This window comes from Mobula birostris, chromosome 20 (genome assembly GCF_030028105.1).
Source record: "Mobula birostris isolate sMobBir1 chromosome 20, sMobBir1.hap1, whole genome shotgun sequence".
Lineage (NCBI taxonomy): Eukaryota > Metazoa > Chordata > Chondrichthyes > Myliobatiformes > Myliobatidae > Mobula > Mobula birostris.
In genome coordinates this window covers 60,051,262-60,072,389 of record NC_092389.1, presented here as the reverse complement: position 1 = coordinate 60,072,389, position 21,128 = coordinate 60,051,262, and the positions used below count along the sequence as shown (strand labels likewise).

Genomic DNA, 21,128 nt, shown 5'->3' with positions numbered 1-21,128 from the left:
AGGCTACCCAAGGACACAGGTTCATTGAATTGGCAAATAAATGGCAGATGGACCTCCGTGCCGGAATGTGAACGGTCTTGCACTTCGGTGAGGACATTAAAGTGTTGTCTATTTTATGAATGGAGAGAAGACAAACAAAAAACAAAAAAACGAGGAACAAGGGGACTTGAGAGTCCTTGTGCAGGATTGCATAATAACTCATTTAAATGTTGAGTCTGTGGTGAGAAGGCAAATGCAATATTGGCATTCATTTCAGGAGGACTAGAGTATAAAACGAAAGGGTGAAATACTGAAAATGTATAAAGCACATGTGCGGCCTCACTTGGAGTATTGTGAGCAGTTTTGGCCCTTTATCTTTGGGAGGAGATAGTGAAACTGGAGAGGATTGAAAGTGGGTTCAGGAAGATGATACAAGGATTGAATGGCTGGTCACATCAGAAACATAAATTATAAAGTATAAACATATGTTGGCTCTGGGCCTGTATTCACTGGAATTCAGAGGAATGAGGCGTACCTCATTGAAATTTATCGAATAGTAAATGGCTTCGATAGAGTGAATGTGGAGAGGATATTTCATATGCCTAAGCGTCCCAATGTTGCTGCTTTATGGGATGGTCTTCTGAGCTTATGGTCTTATTTACAACCACAAACAAGCATTTTGTTGAAGACCCTCTCAGTAGGGCCCCCTAAACTACAACGACATATTTTACTTCAATCGGTTGTGCCCGACTACTGGTTTATTTGAAGTGCATATTTGCATTGGACGCACATATAATTTGTGACACTTCTGAAGGTACAGAGAGCTTTGTAGGGCAAGGTAACTATCACAAATGGTCTAAGATCTTCTGAAATCTGAGAACTCTAATTACCGTTGTGAGGGTTGACACATGGACTGCAAGGAATGCAGGACGACGCATCTTGTATCGGTTCCATTGAATGTGGTGTCATGGTTGGCTCGGACACTGTGGGCTGGAGGGTCTGTTCCTGCGCTTTACCTTTCCCCGTTCTATGTGGCTGACAAACAAACAGAGGGCAGCGAATTTTATTTTCTGAGACCATATGTGTATCTCAATGGACATTGACATATTTTTGACCCAGTGACAAGTTTGGTACGTCTTACACGAACAAGCTGATGATAGTTGCTGGTAATCAGACGTGAGAGATAAGGTTGTAGTGAGATGAGCTGCGATCACAATTCGTGCAGCATAAGATTGGAGCACCGTTTAACACTCAGATGATCGCATAAACCGATGGATGAAAGCTGTACCGACAGAAGATGAAGTGGAGAGCTGGGTCAAATGGCGATTGAAGCAATGTCCTCTATGCTGGATGAATGCTACTCATAATTTACAGCCATCAGTCACATCACAATATTCATTGTCCGTAATTTCACAAATAATTCGCTAAATTAGTCATAAACTGTCACACTGGGACCTGTTTGACATACTGTAATCGGTTTGTAAATAATTTAAAAGTCTTTATTCTTAACTGTGTTGAAATCAGTCCCTGTAGAGTCGTTAAATGGTATTAAAAACCCCAGACATGTGCTGCCTCAACATTTTATTCCGAGAGATCGCCTATAGTACAGGGGACAAATAACTAGGCAGAGAAAATGTCTCCAATGTTTGATAGGTACCTGAGTGTGCAACGATCATTGTACGTGTTCATTGCCGTCGTTGGAGTTCTCGGTGAGTGACCAGAGAATTTATGTTTTGTATTCTGTGTGTTAACTTGGGTGAACATGTGTGAGATTATTTTACCAGCTTCCAACTTGATGCTCATTGGACCAATATACTTCAGTGATAACGATCCCGTCAATTGAACATCTTTATTTTTCACATTAATGTTAAATGAAGCTATATTTATACCTCAGCTCTCACACCATAAGACCGTAACTCAAGGGATCGACTCCGACGTTGTTCTTGCCTGAAACGACGCGTTGCATAGAGTGGTACCAGTGCTGCGGCGTGCAACCCTCCGGCAATGTGTGACTGGGAGAGTTTTACATCGTGTGTTTGACTGTTTCTGAGTTATTGATCAGAGTGAGCACGTGACCTTTAATCTGACCTTTTCCGGAGTTTACCTGTACCGGGAAAGGGTAGCTCTTTGGGACGGTGTGCCTGGGGTGGGGGGGGGGTGGAATTCAGTGGGACTTTGCCCAGAGTTGTATCAGTGTTTGGGACAGGCGGTGCTCTGGGAAGGCACGATGGGGAGGATTTTAATAGCATCTTGTCCAAATTTGTACCAGTGCTAGGGATACGTAGCTCTCCGGGAGCGTGTTACTGGGAGAGTTTCACATTGTGTCACTAGTTCTGAGTTGTTGATCGGTGTGAACCTGCACCTGCTTCTGTACTAACGTCTCCCTGTAGGGTCTCAGAGTCAATAATTGTGTCCGATCAACTGAAATCGGGTCAATGGATTGAACTGTGTCATCGAATTGTACTGAGCTGTAGAGTTAATCCATCAAATATACCTTTTGTTATTAAGATGTCTCAACATTCACTATGAGACTCGTCGTAAACGGAGTCACCACTTCACCCTGAAGAAGGGTTTCGGCTCGAAAAGCTGAGTGTGTTAAAGTTTATGAATGCTGCCTGACCCGCTGACGTCCGACAGCATTTTGTGAGCTTTGCTCCCCTCTGTATCCCTTCTCGGCCAACTCAGATGCTGACTTTCCAGAGGCCTGGCCAGTCACTGTTAAATCAATGAAACCGGCCCCAGCAGCGACTGGAATTGGGTTAGAAACAATTGTTGGTGCTCATGTAGCTCGGTTTTAATCTCCGATGATTCGGCACAATTCGTCTATTCCTAACACTGAAGAAGACTACAGTGTGACCAGTGATTTTAGAGCGGAAGCCGTTCAGCGACTCTAGCACTACCGACATTTATCTGAAACCCGAACCTGTGTTAATTCCTGGAGAACGTGTTCACTAATGCCGTATGTCTTCTCTCTCTCTCTCTCTCTCTCTCTCTCTCTCTCTCTCTCTCTCTCTCTGTCTATCTGTCTGTCTGTCTCTCTCTCTCTCTTCAGTGAATTCAGCGGCGATTGTGATCCTGTCCCGGGGAAAGTGCGGCCTCTCTACCTGCACCACTCGCTACTTGGTGGCGATGGCAGCGGCCGATCTCCTGACCATTGTCACCGAGGTCATTTTTCTTCAAATCAGAATGTATTACTTAACGTGGAGTTTTCTGAATATTACCCCTGTCTGCACGGTTATCGAAGTCCTGAGGTTCACAGCCGCAGACTGTTCTATCTGGTTCACCGTCACTTTCACCTTTGATCGGTTTGTCGCCATTTGCTGCCAGAAGCTGAAAACAAAATATTGCACCGGGAAAACTGCGGCTGTGGTTCTGACAACAACCGGCGTAGTGTTCTGTCTGAAAAACGTGCCACGGTACTTCACGTTAAAACCCACAGAGATCATCGACAATGTACCGTGGTTCTGTGCATACAGGGACCGTGTCTTCACTGACCCAGGTTGGGTGGGATACGATCGGCTAGATACGGTTTTAACTCCATTCCTCCCTTTCGGCATAATTCTGCTGTTGAACGCTCTGACAGTCAGACACATTTTAGTGGCCAGTCGGGTCCGTAAGGGGCTGAAGGGTCAGAGCAAGGGGGAGAACCGCAGTGACCCGGAGATGGAGAGCAGGAGGAGGTCTGTGGTTTTACTCTTCACCCTCTCCGGCAGCTTCATCCTCCTGTGGATGACGTACGTTGTAAATGTCATATATTATCAGCTCTCAGGAAGAGGATTCGATTTTACTGATTCTGAATGGATCTTTCACTACGTGGGGTTTTTGCTGAGGAATTTCAGCTGCTGCACAAACACGTTTATTTACGCGGTGACGCAGTCGAAATTCAGGGAGCAGGTGATCAGCGCAGTAAAATATCCGGTCACTTATGTGCTTTATTTAATTAATAAAGTCCCGTCCTGAGCACAAGCCATTCCTGCCTCCAGCTACTCTCATTCACCGCAGAATCTCCCAGGTGTTTTTCCCACGCGGGTTGTTCCAGTGGCTGGCAGCTCTGTGACATTAAGAGCAGCCAAGATATGGACAAGCTGGGAGTTTGTGCTGTATGTGTGTGTGCGTGGAGGTGGGGGTGTTGCGGAAGAGTGCATGTGTGTGTATTTGTGTGTCTGTGTTTGTGGTTGTTTGTGTGAAGGAGAGAGACACGTGTTTAAACTGGAAAGAGTTTTGACAGGATGTTGCCAAGACAAGTGGCCTGGGTTACGCAAAAAGTCTGGCCTGGCAGGGACTTTACTGCTTGCAACTTTTGTAGAATGAGAGGCACCCAAATCGAAACGATTAAGATTCGGAGAAGTTGCGATAAACTGGACGGTAACATTTCGTTCACGGGGACAACTGGAGTATTTCATATAGTTCCATGGAGCGATTCACCGCATGGTCTCCCAGTAGTCATTCCCGCTGACTATTGGAGCATATAGTAGAGTACCTTTGAGTGCCCTGCTTCTACGTTCTGCCGATATGGCCTCACAGGACGTTATCGCCAAAATGTCATTTCTAAATGCTGATATTACACCTCTCTCGCTCGGCTGAACCTCTATCCCAGTGGCACAACTGTAGTACCTATATCGCTGAATAGTCATCTCTCGGTCCTGCCCTTCGCTTAGTCGTGTTTCTGTCACGGCGGTAACATCCCAGTCCTCACAGCTATTCCAGGTGAGTTCATCCGCCTGATCTGTTCAACACCGACCATGAAATGTGCTTTGTAAATGAGTATACCCGATATGATTTTTTTTTTAGATTATGAGAACACTCAGTCCTCTTTTATTGTCATTTAGAAATGCATACATAGATTAAGAAATGATATAATGTTTCTCTGGAGTGATCTCACAGAAAACAGGACAGACCAAGACTAACACTAACAGAACCACATAATTATAGCATATAGTTACAGCAGTGCAAAGCAATACCATAATTTGATGAAAAAAGTCCATGGACACAGTAAAAAAAAAAGTCTCAAAGTCCCGAGTCGATCGACTCCCTAGTCCCCGATAACAGGAGGCAAAAGGGAGAAACTCCCTGCCATAAACCTCCAGGCACCGTCAACTTGCCGATACTTTGGAAGCAGCCGACCACAGCCGACACTGAGTTCATCCGTCCGAAAACTCCGAACTTCCGACCAGACTCTCCGATACAGCCTCCCGAGCGCGATCCTCTGCCGACGCCTTCAACCTCACCCCGGCTGCTGAAACACACAAAGCCGAGGATTTCGGGGCCTTCAGCTCCGGAGATTCCGGTTACCACACATTAGCAGCGGCAGCGAAGCGGGCATTTCAGAAGTTTTCCAGATGTTCCTCCGTACGCTCACGTCTGTCTCCATCAAATCAGAATTGTGCACCGTCCCCTACTTGTCAGATAACAGGCATCATCACCACAGTGGCCGCGCGCGCTGCTGTGGCGCTGCCATCCTCTCCCCCTTCCGGGAGGATTTATATTAAGCTTTTCGGTACAACAGAGACAAAACACCTCAGAAGGATATTGATACTCTGCAACGGCAATATTGGAATTAACTCTCAGATTATAACATAGTCCTCGCCTTTATATTTCGCAAGTATGTGGATAACCCCACGCTCTAGTTTATCAACCCTGTACCATAGCCAGAACAACCAGATCCACAAATCCCTCTCATCGTCTCCATTACTAATCCACTCAGTTCGCCTCTGCAACCTCTCCAATGCAATCTCATCCTCAAACGTCTCTGCACTATCTCCAGTACAATCATATCCCACATCCGCTCTGCACTATCTCAAATACAATCACATCCAATCCCCTCTGAACTCTCTGAAATACAATCACAGACAATCCCCTCTGCACTATCTCAAATACAATCACAGACAATCCCCTCTGCACTCTCTCAAATACAATCATAGACAATCACCTTTGCATTCTTTGAAATACAGACACACCTCAATACCTTCGGCACCCTCCAATATAATCACATCCAAAATCCCCTCAACAACCTCTCTACAATACTGACACTCCCGATACGATACCCTCTGCACTTTGTCCTAGACAATCACATTCCAATTCTTTCTCCAACTTCTCCAGTACAATCACATCCCCATCCATTCTACCCTCTCCCATAGAACCACTTCATTAATGCCCTCTTTATCGTCTGCAGTGCAATCACACCCACAATCCCCTCGGCGTCCTCTCCAACGTGATCTCACGCTCAATCCCCTTTTGCGCTTTGTGCAATACAATCACATCCCAAACACCTCTGCATCCACTCCATTACAACAACACCCTATCTCTTCCATACCCTCTCCAATATTATCACATCCCAATAACCTGAGCATGCTCTTCAATTAAATTACTCTCCTAATCACCTCTGCCCTCTCTCCAATGTAGTCACACCCGCAATCCTCTCTGCATTCTCTCCAAAACAAGGGGTGATTGATAAGATGGTGGCCTATGGTAGAAGAAGACGTTATTAACTTCCTTTCTGCATTTTTACTCATAGAGTTGAACTGCACGTGCATGTAAGGAGAGCTGCACCTTAGGCCATGAACCTGTCCATCAGCCCTGCTGCGGACCACTCGTGCAAAGAAGAGACCCGTGTGCTGCACGACAGCAGGACTATGTGAGTACATGTAGGAGGGGACTATGTTAAATACAAATGTGCTTGGTTTCCTAAAATTTACTCCTTCTACCTTAGACCACAAACTTATCAATCACAACCTCAGTATCCTCTGGACCCTAACCCATACAACGACAACCAAATTCTCCTCGGCACCTTCTGCAACATAATCACACACTCAATGCGCTCTACACTGTTTACCATGCAACAACACCCCAATCGCCTCTGTACTTTGTCCTATGCAATTACATTCCAATATCCCTATGTACTCTCTGCTGTACAATCACAAACAATCCCTCATGCACCCTCGCCAGTACAATCACAAACCCCATCCCTTCTGGAACCTAACTGATAAACCCACACTCCTAATACCCCCGTCTCTACTCTCTGCGAAAGGCTGAGAAAAATCCATCTCTCTCTCCCCATCCTCGCCACATTCTGTAGAGGTTGTATTGAGAGCATCGTGGGCAGCTGCATCACTGCCTGGTTCAGAAATTGCACCATCTCTGGTCGGAAGACCCTGCAACGGATAGAGATGTCAGCTGAGAAGATCTCTTCCCACCTTTAGAGACATTTACACCACACGCTGCATCCGTAAAGCAAACAGTATTATGAAGGACCCCACGCACCCCTCATATAAACTCTTTTCCCTCCTGCCATCTGGAAAAAGGCACCGAAGTATTCGGGCTCTCACGACCAGACTATGTAACTGTTTCTTCCCCCAAGCCATCAGACTCCTCAGTACCCAGAGCCTGGACTGACGCCAGCCTACCGCCCTCTACTGTACCCACTGTCCTGTTTATTATTTATTATTATTTACTGTAGTGCCTGCACTGTTTTGTGCACTTAATGCAGTCCTTGAGAGGTCTGTAGCCTAGTGTAGTTTTTGTGTTTCTTCTTACGTAGATCTGTGTAATTTGTGTATTGTTTCATGTAGCACCATGGTCCTGGAAAATGTGGTCTCGTTTTTACTATGCCCTGTTCCAGCAGTTATGGTTGAAATGAGAATAAAAAGTGAACTGACTTGACTTGACAAATCACGCAGGATCGACCCAAACAGGGGGTCTCGGGTGAGCTCACACCTCAATTTCACACGTTTGTGGGGCCAGAGATGGTCTTCCCCAGACTTAGGTAGCCGAACAGAAACTGGGTATTTCACCGTTATCTACCTATTGCAGCGAGCTCACTCCCACCGGGATGATGGTGGTGGCATTCTGGGAATCACATTTTTCAAAAAAAATTCTCCAGTGCTTTCAATTCAATCCAGCCACGTCATCTGCGCAAGACGCTGCGAAGGATGGGCGCAGACAAATTCACTATCTCCTGGATTACTGGCTTCCTGACTGATATACCCCAGTTTGTACCGCTGGGTGGTTCTCTGCCTGAGGTGAAGGTGAGTGACACTGGAGCCCCACAAGGGACTGTCCTGTCTCCCTTTCTGTTCACACTGAACACCTCAGACTTTCAGTGCGACTCTGAGTCTGGCCACTCGCAGAAGTTCTCTGATGACTCTGCGGTAGCTGGATGCATCAGAGATGGACAGATCGTTAAGAGCACCAAATTTCTTAGTGTTCATCTGGCAGAGAATCTCACCCGGTCCCTCAACACCAGCTCCATAGCAAAGAAAACCCAGCAGCGTCTTTACTTTCTGTGAAGGCTGAGAAAAGTCCATCTCCCAACCCCGATCCTCACCACATTCTACAGAGGTTGTATTGAGAGCATCCTCAGCAGCTGCATCACTGCCTGGTTCGGAAATTGAACCATCTCGGATCGCAAGACCCTGCAGCGGATAGTGAAGTCAGCTGAGAAGATCATCGGGGTCTCTCTTCCCGCTATTACAGACATTTACACCACACGCTGCATCCGTAAAGCAAACAGCATTATGAAGGACCCCACGCACCCCTCATACAAACTCTTCTCCCTCCTGCCATCTGGAGAAAGGCACCAAAGCATTCAGGCTCTCACGACTAGACTATGTAACAGTTTCTTCCCCCAAGCCATCAGACTCCTCAATACCCAGAGCCTGGACTGACACCCACGTACTGCCCTCTACTGTGCATATAGTCTTGTTTATTATTTACTGTAATGCCTGCACCGTTTTGTGCACTTTATGCGGTCCTGGGTAGGTCTGTAGTCAAGTGTAGTTTTGTGTTTTTTTTTTTGTAGTTCAGTGTAATTTTTGTATTGTTCATGTAGCACCATGGTCCTGAAAAACGTTGTCTAATTTTTACTGTGTACTGTACCAGCAGTTATGATCTAAATGACAATAAAACGTGACTTGACTTGACTTGATGTTCTCCAGTATAATCACACGCCTGATCCCCTCTGCACTGTGTACAAGACAATCGCATCCCAATCACTTTGTCCTATACAATCACATTCCAATTCCCTCTGCACCTTCTCCAGTACAATCACATCCAAAACCATTCTGCAGCCTCTCCCATTCAACCACCTCCCTAATCTCCACTGCATCCTCTCCAAGTTCCTTTAATTAATTAAATTAACTTAGGAGTAGGTAATGGTGACAGCAGTTAGGACAATCGAGTGCTCCATATGCAGTATGTGGGAAGTCAGTGACAGCCCAAAATTCCCTGATGACTACACCTGTAAAAAATGCACCCAGCTGCAGCTCCTGACAATCCGAATTAGGGAATTGGAACTGGAGCTGGATGAACTTCGGGTCATTCGTGAGGTAGAGGAAGAAATAGACAGGAGTTTAAGGGAAATAAACACCCCTAAAAGTCAGGAGGCAGGACGCTGGGTGACTGTCAGGAAAGGGAAGAGGAGTAGACAGAATGAGCAGAGCACCCCTGTGACCGTTCCCATCAATAATAAGTATGCAGCTTGGATACTGTTGGTGGGGATGACCCACCAGGGACATGTAGTGGTCACGTCTCTGGCACCGAGACTGGACCCTCAGCTCAGAAAGGAAGGAGGGAAAAGAGGAGAGCAGTAGTGATAGGGGATTCCATAGTTAGGGGGACAGATAAGCGGTTCTGTGGGAGAGATCGAGAATCCCGGATGGTCTGTTGCCTCCCTGGTGCCAGGGTCCGCGATATTTCGTATCGCGATCTCAGTACCCTCAGGAGGGAGGGTGAGCAGCCAGATGTCGTGGTCCATGTAGTGAGCAATGACGTGGATAGGCAGGAGGATGAGGTCTTGCAAAGAGAGTACAGTGTAGGGAGCTAGGTGCAAAGTTGAAGGTTAGGACCTCCAGGGTTGCAAACTCATGATTGCTACCCGTGCCACGTGCTAGTGAGGTTAGAAATAGGAAGATAATGCAGCTAAATACGTGGCTAAGGAGATGGTGCAGGAGGGAGAGCTTCATGTTTGCAGACAATTGGACTTTGTCCCAGGGATGGTGAGACCTGTTACGACGGGACGGTTTGCACCTGAACTGGAGGGGGCCGAACATCCTTGCGGGTAGGTTTGCTAGTTCTGCTCAGAGGGGTTTAAACTAGATTTGTAGGGGAAGGGTGTTGGAGCAGATAGTGTTAGAGCAGATAGTGAGGTGGAGGAGGATAAAGGTCATGCGAGGACTGCATATATAGACAGTATTCAAAGGTTTGTACATGATAGAAGTGCTCTCAGGTGCATCTATTTTAATGTAAGGAGTATTGTAGGTAAAGCAGATTAGTTTAGGGCGTGGATTGACACGTGGGATTACGACATTATTGCCATTAGTGAGACATGGTCGCAAGAGGGGCAGGACTAATAGCTTAATGCTCCGGGGTTCCGTTGTTTCAGAGGTGACAGAGGGGGAGGGATGAAAGGGGGAGGAGTGGCATTACTAGTCAGGGAGAATATCACAGCTGTGCGTATACAGGACAGCCCGGAGGGCTTGTCTACAGAGGCCATATGGGTGGAGCTGAGGAACGGGAAAGGTGTGACCACACTAATAGGGTTGTATTATAGACCGCCCAATAGTCAGAGAGAATTGGAGGAGCAAATCTGTAGAGAGATAGCAGACCGATGTAAGAAACAGAAGGTTGTAATAGTAGGGGATTTTAACTTTCCACATATTGACTGGGATTCCCATATTGCGAAAGGGTTAGATGGCGTGGTGTTTGTCAAATGTGTTCAGGAAAGTTTTCTAAATCAATATATAGAGTTACCAACGAGAGAGGATGCAATGCTTGATCTCCTATTAGGGAACGAGACAGGTCAGAAGTATGTGTAGGCAAAAATTTTGGGTCTAGTGACCATAATGTCATTAGTTTCAAGTTAATTATGATAAGGATAAGCCTGGTTCACGAGTTAAGGTTCTAAACTGGAAAGGGGCTAAATTTGAGGAGTTGAGAACAGATCTAGGAAGAGTGGATTGGGATAAAGCTGTTTTATGGCAAGGATGTGTTTAGTATTTATTCTAGGCATTCAAAGGCGAAATTTTGGGATTGCAGAGTCTAGAGAGGTCTAGAGTGTCATGGACTGGGTGCAGGTCAATGGTACTAGCGGAATAAAGTTTTAGCACAGACTAGAAGGGCCGAATGGCCTGTTTTCTGAGCTGTAGTGTTCTATGGTCCTATGGTTCTAATGTGTAGGTGTACCCCTGATTTGGAGTTAGATTATATTATTAGATTATGAGGACACGCAGTGCTCTTTTACTGTCATCTAGTAATGCATGCATTAAGAAATGATACATTGTTCCTCCATAATGACATCACAGAAACACAAGACAAACCGACTGAAAAACTGACAAAAACCACAAAATTATAACATATACCTACAGCAGTGCAACGCAATACCGTAATTTAGTGAAGAACAGACCATGGGCATGGTTAAAAAAACAGTCTCATAGTCTCTCGAAAGTCCCATCATCTCTCGCAGACGGTAGAAGGGAGAAACTCTCCCTGCCATGAGCTTCCAGCGCCGCAAACTTGCCGATGCAGCATCCTGGAAGCACCTGATCACAGCCGACTCTGAGTCCGTCTGAAAACTCCGAACCTCCGACCAGCCCTCCGACACCGAGCACCGAGACCCATCTCTGCCGAGCGCTTCGACCCCAGCCCCGGCAACAGGCAATGGGCAAAGCCGAGGATTTGGGGCCTTCCCCTCCGGAGAGTCTCCATCGCACAGTAGCAGCGGCAACGAAGCAGGCATTTCAGAAGTTTCTCCAGGTATTCATCCGTGCTTCTCACTTATGTCTCCATCAAATCAGGATTGCGCACGGCCCCTAGTTAACACATACGATATCATTCGGAGCGGCCGCGGGCGCTGCGTCGCGCCGCCATCTTCTCCTACAACACCCCCCCCCACCCCCAGGATTTGGGGATGTGCGAATATTTCGGAGTTTGTCAGCGAATGTGTGAGTACACAGGTATTTTGGGGTGTCAGTTGCTTTGGGGTGCACACTCATTTGAAAGTTGAATGAGGATTTTCCGGTGAGCAGAGAGTTATGGGTGTACACTGATTTGCAGATATATGGAGAGTTGGGTGTGTTGACGGATTCGGGGGTGAACAATGACTTTGAGGAGCTGTTGGATTTGGAGGTGTTTCGAATCTCCAGGTTGTTTCGTTTATAGTTAAACGCGATACGAACTTTACCATCTGTACTTTTTAAAATGGAAGCAGCCATTCTGTGAACTGTTTGAAATGATTCTTTTGCTGGGATAGGCTAATGTGCATGTGGGAGAATCAGTGGGTTCGGATGCGCAAAGGATTCGGGGGTGCAGACGGATTTGAGAATATGCGCTCATTTAGGAGTGCTTTGGAGAATATGGGGGATGTACATGGATTTGGGAATGTGGACAGGAATGGGTGTTTGCCAGCTAATGTTGGGGGTGCATGCGGATTGGGGGCAAACATTAACTCAGATGCACACGGATTTCGGAGCACATTTGAGTGTGTGGAGAGATTTGGGAATGCCGGCGGATTTCAGGGTGCATACGGATTTTGGGGGTTCGGTGGTTTTGGAATATACATTGGGGGTGTGTATGTATTTCAGGGTTCTGAGGATTTGGAGGTGTGACGACTATCAGACTTGTTTTGTTTAGAGATAATACTAATAAATGCATTTTGAACGTTGACGTTTGTTCTAAGATGGAGGCAGCCGTTTTGTGAACTATTTGAAATGATTTTGCGCTGAGATGATCCAATATGCAAGTGTGTCTGCTGATTTGAAGCTCTGACGAATCTCAAGGTTGTTTCATTTGTACATAGATTAATAATGAATGCAATTTGAATTTTGACCTCTGTTCTTGATTTTTATGGTTCAGGCAGCCATTTTGTGAAGTGTTTGAAACGAGAGGTCGGGAGCATGTGCAGTTTACGGAGACAGAGGGGAAGGGACTGAACCGAGGGGATAAATTGAACTGGATGTCTATGGATACGTGTAGAGTCAGGCCGGGTCAGGCAGAAACAATGGGTTGATCCACACAGAGACACAGAAACACGCTACACAGAACGGCAGTTCCTTATCCGCCTCTCCAGCGCTCCGCCGTGTTCCTTAACACACAGGTGGTGATATGATTAAAACAGACTCAACCCCCTACTAGACTGCCGAGTTTCATGGCCATGTATTAGGGTTAAGGGTGGGTCCTGGTGAGCACCGAAATGTTCTGACTGTGACTGAGTCACTGACGATGTTGGAGGGTTTTGTGGATATGAAAGTGTTGATGCACCATCACAAACAGATCCCTTCCTTAGAGTCCCCCAAGCACAAATTATTCCACGAGTTTATAGTCTCAAGGAGAATAGTAACAGTAGGTGATTCAATACAATTTCACAAGCTATTAATACATAATTTACTTCAATATTCTGTGTCTGTCAAATGACTCTATTACAGTACATACCTACTGTGGAAGCACATTTAATTGATAAGGCATCGCGGAAGGTTCAGTCACATTTTGGCACAAACTAATGCACACGAATAGTACAAACATTATATCAGTTAATTCTTTAATCGCAATCTGTCACCACAGAGATTGCGCCTGCCTGACGAAATTGGTTTGTAAATAATTTAAAAACAGTTATTTTTAAATCTGTTGAAATGTGTTCCTGTGGAGTCGCTAAATGGTATTAAAAACCCCAGGCATGTACTGCCTTAACATTTCATTCCGAGAGATCGCCTGTAGCACAGGGAGACAAGTCACTGGACAGAGAAAATGTCTGCAATGTTGGATATTTACTACAGTGTGCAGAAAATATTGTACGTGTTCATTGCCGTCATTAGAGCTCCTGGTGAGTGAGCAGAACAATTCATGTTTGGTATTCCTGTGCGTTAACCCATGTGAATCTGTTTATGATCATTTGACAAGCTTCTAACTTGATGATAATTATACAAATATCCGTCAGAGATATTGATCCTGTCAGTGCAACACTCTGACATTTCATATTTAATGACAAGCGGAACGAAACTCCTGTCTCTCATCTAACTCACGGGATCGACTCGGACGTTGCTCTTGCCTTCAATGCCACCTTATCCTGAGTTGTCCCGGTGTGGGGACAGGCGGCTCTCCTGTAAGCTGTGACTGGGATGGGTTTACATTGTGAAGTTCACTGTTTCTGAGTTATTGATCAGAGAGAACCCCTGGTCCTGTATTTCATGTCTCCCTGTGGAGTCTGTCACAGTCGGATCTCACTGCCTGTCGGTCAATAATTGGATCTGATCACCTGAACCAGTGTCCACGGATCTGCTGACGATAGTTATCGAATTGAAATGCGCTGCGGAATTAATCCATTAACGGAGCCACTCAGTCTCAGGTTACTAAGTTGTTCCTGCTTTCCCTCTGAGACGCGTCGTAAACTGGGGCACCGCTTCGTCCTGAAGAACAGTCTCGGCACAACACCAAAGCTTGTTCAATTCCATGTTTGCTGCCTGACCTACTGAGCCCTCCAGTTTTTTGTCTGTGTTGCTCCCCCCTGTATCCCTTCTCGGCCCCATCAGATGCTGAGTTTCCAGGGGCCTCGTCAGTCACGGTTAAATCATGAAACCGGCCCCGTCAACGACTGAAATCGGTATCAGCACCTATCGTTGTTGTTCATGCAGATCGATTTTATCCCCGACGATTCTGCACACATTGTCTTATCTCCGCACTGAAGAAGGCAGGTCAGAGACAGTGTGACCCGTGTCTGATGTCAGATTAGCAGCCGTTCACAGACCCCAGCACTCCTGATCTTTAGCTGAAACCCTATTCCTTGAGGAACGTCTTCAGTAATGCCCAGTGTCTGCTATATCTGTCTTTCCCTCTCCCCCCGTCCCCAACCCCCTCCCCCGTCCCTCTCCCCCCCTCCCCCAAACACAGTGAATTTAGTGGCGATTTTGATCCTGTCCGGGGGAAAGTGCGGCCTCTCTACCTGCACCACTCGCTAACTGGTGGCCATGGCAGCGGCCGATCTACTGACCATTGTCACCGAGGTCATTTTGTCTCAAATCAGTGAGTATTACTTCCCGATGAATTTTCTGGACATCACGCCTGTGTGCAGTGTTATCGATGTACTGAAGTGCACAGCCACAGACTGTTCTGTCTGGTTCACCGTCACTTTCACCTTTGATCGGTTTGTCACCATTTGCTGCCAGAAGCTGAAAACAAAATATTGCATCGGGAAAACTGCGGCTGTGGTTCTAACAACAACCGGCGTAGTGTTCTGTCTGAAAAAACATACCCCGGTTCTTCACACGGGAACCCAGCGTGATAATCGACAACATACCTTGGTTCTGTGTACTCATGGGCAGGTATTTCGCTGACCCCGGGTGGGTAGGATATAACTGGCTTGATACAGTTTTAACTCCGTTCCTCCCTTTCGCTGGGATCCTGCTGCTCAACGCTCTGACAGTCAGACACATTTTAGTGGCCAGTCGGGTCCGTAAGGGGCTGAAGGGTCAGAGCAAGGGGGAGAACCGCAGTGACCCGGAGATGGAGAGCAGGAGGAGGCCTGTGGCTTTACTCTTCACCCTCTCCAGCAGCTTCATCCTCCTGTGGATGACAGTGGTTGTAAATGTCATATATTATCAGGTCTTAGGGAAAAGATTCAATTTCAATGATTCTGAATGGATCTTTAACTACGTCGGCATTTTGCTGAGTGATTTCAGCTGCTGCACAAACACATTTATTTACGCGGTGACTCAGTCAAAATTCAGGGAGCAGATAATTAGTGCGGTGAAATATTCTGTCCCCTCCGTGCTTCAATTCGTGAATAAAACCGCGTCCTGAGCACAAGACGGAGGTGGCCACAATTTCTGCAGTCGGGACGCCAGCTCCTCATATTCACCGCCTGATCTCCGAGTTGTTATTCCGGGACTGACTGTCCCATCGTCCGGCAGTTCTGGAACATTAGGATAGTGTGTTTCTGGGGAGGGTCAAAACACTGTCCTGGACTCGTCAGATATCAGTCAACGAACTACACTGGAATGCCACCAACTGATTGGTCTATGGATATGCCCATCTATCCCCATTCCCGCCCACCAACCTCACAGTCCGACTTTACCACAAGACAGCGGGAGTTCTAGTCTTATGCTGGTTGGCTAATCCAATGTCAAACACACCAGTTTCCGCCTAGCTTTTAAATGATTGTCTAACATGAATGAATGGGGCGGGCTTTGGATACATGTCGGTTGACGCTCCGACTTAATGCGCGTTCCCGCCACTAACTGGACTGGAATATGGTGCAGAGAAATGGGAAATAAAACCCTCGTACTTATTTTTTTTCTAATGAAAGCTAAATTACCCCCCCCCAAAAAAATCCTATAGATTGCACAAAATGAAATCCAATAGAGTGAATCGAGTTAAACTCATTCCCACAACTAAAATGAAAGATATCCACCCTCAACGATTGTAATTAAATCTGCATTTGATTTCCATCTACTTGATCAGCTTCACCCTGAAACAGTGTGTGTTGAAATGCTTCATAATGACAAAATCTACACAGCCCAGTATGAAGTTTTCAAACACAACGTAGGGAATAATTCTTTATAGTATGGCCAATTCAGGTCGTGTCACTATAATTCCTTCCTTTCTTGTTTGTAGCCACTTCTCCCATGAACCCAACACTGTTCGATATCTGTAAAGGTGTCTCCCCTTGTGCCCAGTGTCCCACTAGATTTCCCATAAACCCCTCATTCTTAACCCTGCAAACCCTGAAACAGGTTCTGATTTGCAACGTGGAAGGTCTTTATCCACAGTCGAACTTTTAACAGCTTTTGTGACTAAACAGTCAACCCGCTCATTCCCCTCAGTACCTCCATGTGTGGAGACCCCTCAGAAGAAAATGTATAATCCAATACTTTGCGTATGAAATAATGTTTGATGAGTTTCCAACAGTAACTCTGACCGACTGCTAGTGTCCAGCTAGTCCCAGACTGACCAATCCGTTTTAAAATTCATCAAAACCGAAAACAACATCTGAACAAATTACAACTTTACGTGGACGAATTTCCTCCAAACACTATAGATCTAGAATGATGGCCACATATTCTGCAGTTTTTACACATAAATGGTCGGTAAGCTGTTTCTTTATCGTTACCTTTAATCCGGGCACAACAAACACCATCATCCCCAGTTAAATTGCCTTTTGATTCCTCTGCAACAATGGTTAACATATCAAAATAATTGTCTTTAATATATTGATGAAGCAGCAGATCCTCAGGCATAACAGAGTCCTTGTACTTTATTAAAATGTGAGACCTAAAATCAAGTAGTCACAGACAGAACAAAGTGACGTTTCAGAGAACGTGACAGTGCGGTATATTGCATAATCCAACAATCCCATCTTCCCAGCCTGATTAGGTCCCAGCCACCTAAACAGGAAAACACTTTGCGTATAATGTTCCCAATAGTCCTCGAACACAACTTTAACCGGAAGATCATTTCTCTGCCTCCTCAAATTAATCCTATGCTAGCATAACTGCAATATCTGCAATTCTGATAACAGTTCTGCCATTTCAGCCAGTAAAACCGAAACAGGAGACGACCTTACTGCACCACCATACAATCTTAAAGCCTGTTTTTCTGTCACATTCAAGTAGTTTAGAGTTGAAAATGAAGCTGATCTATAAGCCCCACAGCCATAATAAAGAACAGATCTAATGAAACCAATTTAATTCCCTGGTTCATATCTTCACTGTTATACTGTATGTATTTCATTCAGCAGTTCGGTAAGAGCATTCTGTTTTGCTTTCAGCCTGTCTGGCTTATTGCTGAAGATAAGGGATGTTGAGGAATGTGTGGCATCCAATTAGGATGGGAGAACTTTGGGGACGTTTTCCTTTCTGTTGAACACTGAGGTCGGGCCTGGGGCTTTTTTCGGGGGGAGATGGAGAAAGAAGACGCTGGATAGAACAGGTCGTAGGATTTGACCCAGTGTGGGACCGGGATTCGACGAAGCCAGGGGCCGAGATCGATTTATAATCAGTGAATATGGTGAAACTTTGAGCTCCAACTTGTGTACATTTCTATTTGTTTTTCTTTACTAACCCTTTAGTTAAGTTCAGATTCATAAATATACTTCCTTTAATCGTATGCAGGGTACTGTCCGTCATTTCGTGGCACTAATTTGTGACGGGTAGCAAATTACACACATCCACACAAACTGGGGTCCGGGGCTGGAAGCCATCTCGGTCTCGCGAGTCTGGCGCTACTTATTCTAGTCCAGTGTCTTCCCCGGACTTTCGCAGCCGACGAAACCAGAGTGTTTCATCGTCGGGGTCTCGTCGGGGATCGATTTCGTTGGATGTTGTGTGATAACCCTGAGCATTGATCCAGTGGGTTGTGTGTTTAAGTCTGTGCTAAACTACTGTCCGGTAAAATGATTACGGTGTGAGGCTGTGGATGCTGCAGGGGTTGATCACTGGTGCGAATCCACACGGTTACCGGTACCGAATATGTGAGTATTGACTGGGGGAAACATTCGTACCCGGACGAGTTGTTAATTCGAACTTTAAACACCGTTAGAGCAGCAGAGCCTCGCTATCAAAAGCCGAGAATGTTCTCAGGAGCGAGGCCCACACTCGAGGGGGAAGAGAAGTATCGGACTCGGGCAGAGCGGACCGCTCAGATGCTGGGTGAGTGGCAGTGCCGTGATGACGTAGAAAGACAGCGATTGGTTGAAAGTTTGAGGGGGCCGGCTGCTGACGTGGTGAGATCTGTAAACACACTGAGCCCGTTAGCCACTTCTACGCGCTACATTTAAGCGCTATAGAAAATGTGTTTGGCACAACGGGAAGCCCGATGGAACTTAGGAACTTAGAAAATGTTTCAGGATAAGGGAGAGAAACTTTCTGTCTATATTTTTCGACTTGAGATACAGCTGGGTTGCTTGTGGCGCAGACGGACCATTCAAAACAGCGGAGGTGAATCAGTTAAGATGGGCTCAAATAGCGAGAGGCGCACAGTCACAGGACACAAACGCTAGTGGTCTCCGGCTCTCTGGTAAGTCGCTCCCCACTCCGTTGCTTGTTGAGCTGATCAGAGAAGTCAGAGAGGAGGATAATGCTTCGGAGCCATGGTGGTGTTGGGGTGGAGCTGTACCGTCCTCGGTCGTAGTCCCCTGCGCTGAAGTGACCATTGATAGCCTACCCCGGGGAGGGGTAAGGGACCACATGGCAGAGTTGAGAATTCAGATGTCCCAGTTGTCATCTGTGGGTGCGCTCCCCCCCCCCAAACGATAGAGCTGATAGCGAGGCTGACCACCTTAAGGGACGGACTATGCAGAGCGCTGCTGGTGGCCGGGCTCCCCCGAGGACAGCGGCCGGTATTTTCTGTTTTAACTGTGGTGGAGGGACACTTCAGGCGGGAGTATGAATGACGGAAAACCTCGAAGAGAGTGAGCCCCCAGGTACCTAAGCGAGAGAGAGGCGTCGGGAAACTTAGAAGAGACCTAGTGAGGGAATAGTGTGGCGTCTCGGGGGAACGCGTTCCCAGAAATATATCAAGGAACACCCTGAGGCAAAAATAAACTAGTCCTGAAGGCTTAGTGGGGTCCAGCTCTAGTGAATCTTTACGGCTAGAGGGTATTTACGCTAGACCCACACCTGACACAGGCTCGGAGGTCACCTTGCTGTATTTGACGCATTTACCATCAACGCCACTCAGTGCACTAGAGATCTGGGGTCTTAGTGAGGGGTGATTATTTGTCATTGAAGTTGGAGTTCTCGGAGACAGATGTGGGAGCGGCTGAGGTCCTTGCACATTACCGCTAGTTTGTCCGGACCTGTTCATCAGGGCGACTTTCAATTCTTGTGGGGACAAACACTCCTATTGTGCGGAGGCTAATGCAAGGCTGCACGGAGAGAGCTTTGAGAAAACATTGTCAATTTACCAGGGGTTTCGAACTGCGTGGCCGCTCTGGGCCGGGTAATGAGCTCAGACGAGAGACTGTGTGGTTCATCCGCTCAAAACCAATCGTGTGACGGCCTGGGTAAGTAGCGAGAGTGATGGGAAACCCCTAATTCCCAGAATGCCTGAGGCCGAGGCCCTCTTGGTGATTGCTCCGGAAGACCACGAAGAGAAATCAGGCTGACCTGCTGGGGTGCTGGTGAGACCTGAACTGCAGAAGCCCTCGGTTCTACAGGTGAACGGGATGGCAGTGACTGTCAGGGACACAATGAAGAGGAAGGTCACCTTCAAGCGGGGGATGACCCGGCGCACCTCTTATCAGTAACGGTAATGTCTACTGCCTCTGTGAGACGAGCCAGGGAGAAACTCTGTTCGAAAGGACGGAAAGGTGAATGCTGAGTCATTCACCTTTGGGAATCCCCGGTACCTGTGGGTTGGAAGAGGAAGCTGATACAGAAGATGTTGAAACGGGAAGGTGTCTTTTCTACTGGTGAGTTCGATGTGGGTTGTTCCACGAACACTCGCCACACTCTCCGGGTGACCCAGATCACCCCCTTGAGATAAACGTCGCGGCGCCTGGCCCCTGCAGAAGTGGAAGACGTTCGGCAGCATTTGTGAAATCTGAAGGAAGCTCGGATCATCTGCAACCCTCAGGCTCGGCGAGTTCGTGAACGTCTAGGGGAAAACAACTTCTGGCCCCGCCAAAGTGAGAAATCACGTTTGTGTGGATGCCGTGTAATGTACCGCCCAGTCACAAACCCCCAAAGCAAAATATCAGACAGTACACCCTATGCAATTACATGGCTGTACTTTATGAATCTTAATCTGAATATAGGGTTAGTAATGAAAGTCAAAGAGAGCCCGTTTCAAGGAAAAGTCAAAAGTACATGTTGCAGCTCACTCAGTCCCCATTTTTCTACCATTGCTGACCGTCGGGCTCTCAGATCCCAGTCCACCCCGTCCGGTGATCTACCAGCTCTCTCCACACGCGTCTTCCCTCTTCGTCTCTCCTCGACCAAAAAAAAACGGGAAAAATCTCCGTCCAGATTCACAAGACAGAGCAACAATCTCCTGATTGGCTAACATGCATACCAGAGTCCTGTTATCTCCAGCCATAATCCAAACATTGCTGCTACGGAGAAACCATTACCTCAGCAGTGAACATACACAGAACAGCCATTTCATTCGGCTTAGCAGTGAAACATTACAGAGAAGACATTACATTAGCAGTGAATTCTTAAAGCGCG

General features: G+C 46.7%; 1 protein-coding gene and 1 pseudogene across 1 annotated transcript in view; one reads left to right on the top strand and one right to left on the bottom strand.

Annotated features, from left to right (window-relative positions):
* LOC140185019 (uncharacterized) overlaps positions 1 to 21,128 on the bottom strand; it is a 777,523-nt gene that overhangs the window by 712,982 nt on the left and 43,413 nt on the right. The window lies entirely within an intron of this gene.
* LOC140185326 (probable G-protein coupled receptor 139) lies at positions 13,622 to 15,762 on the top strand (annotated as a pseudogene).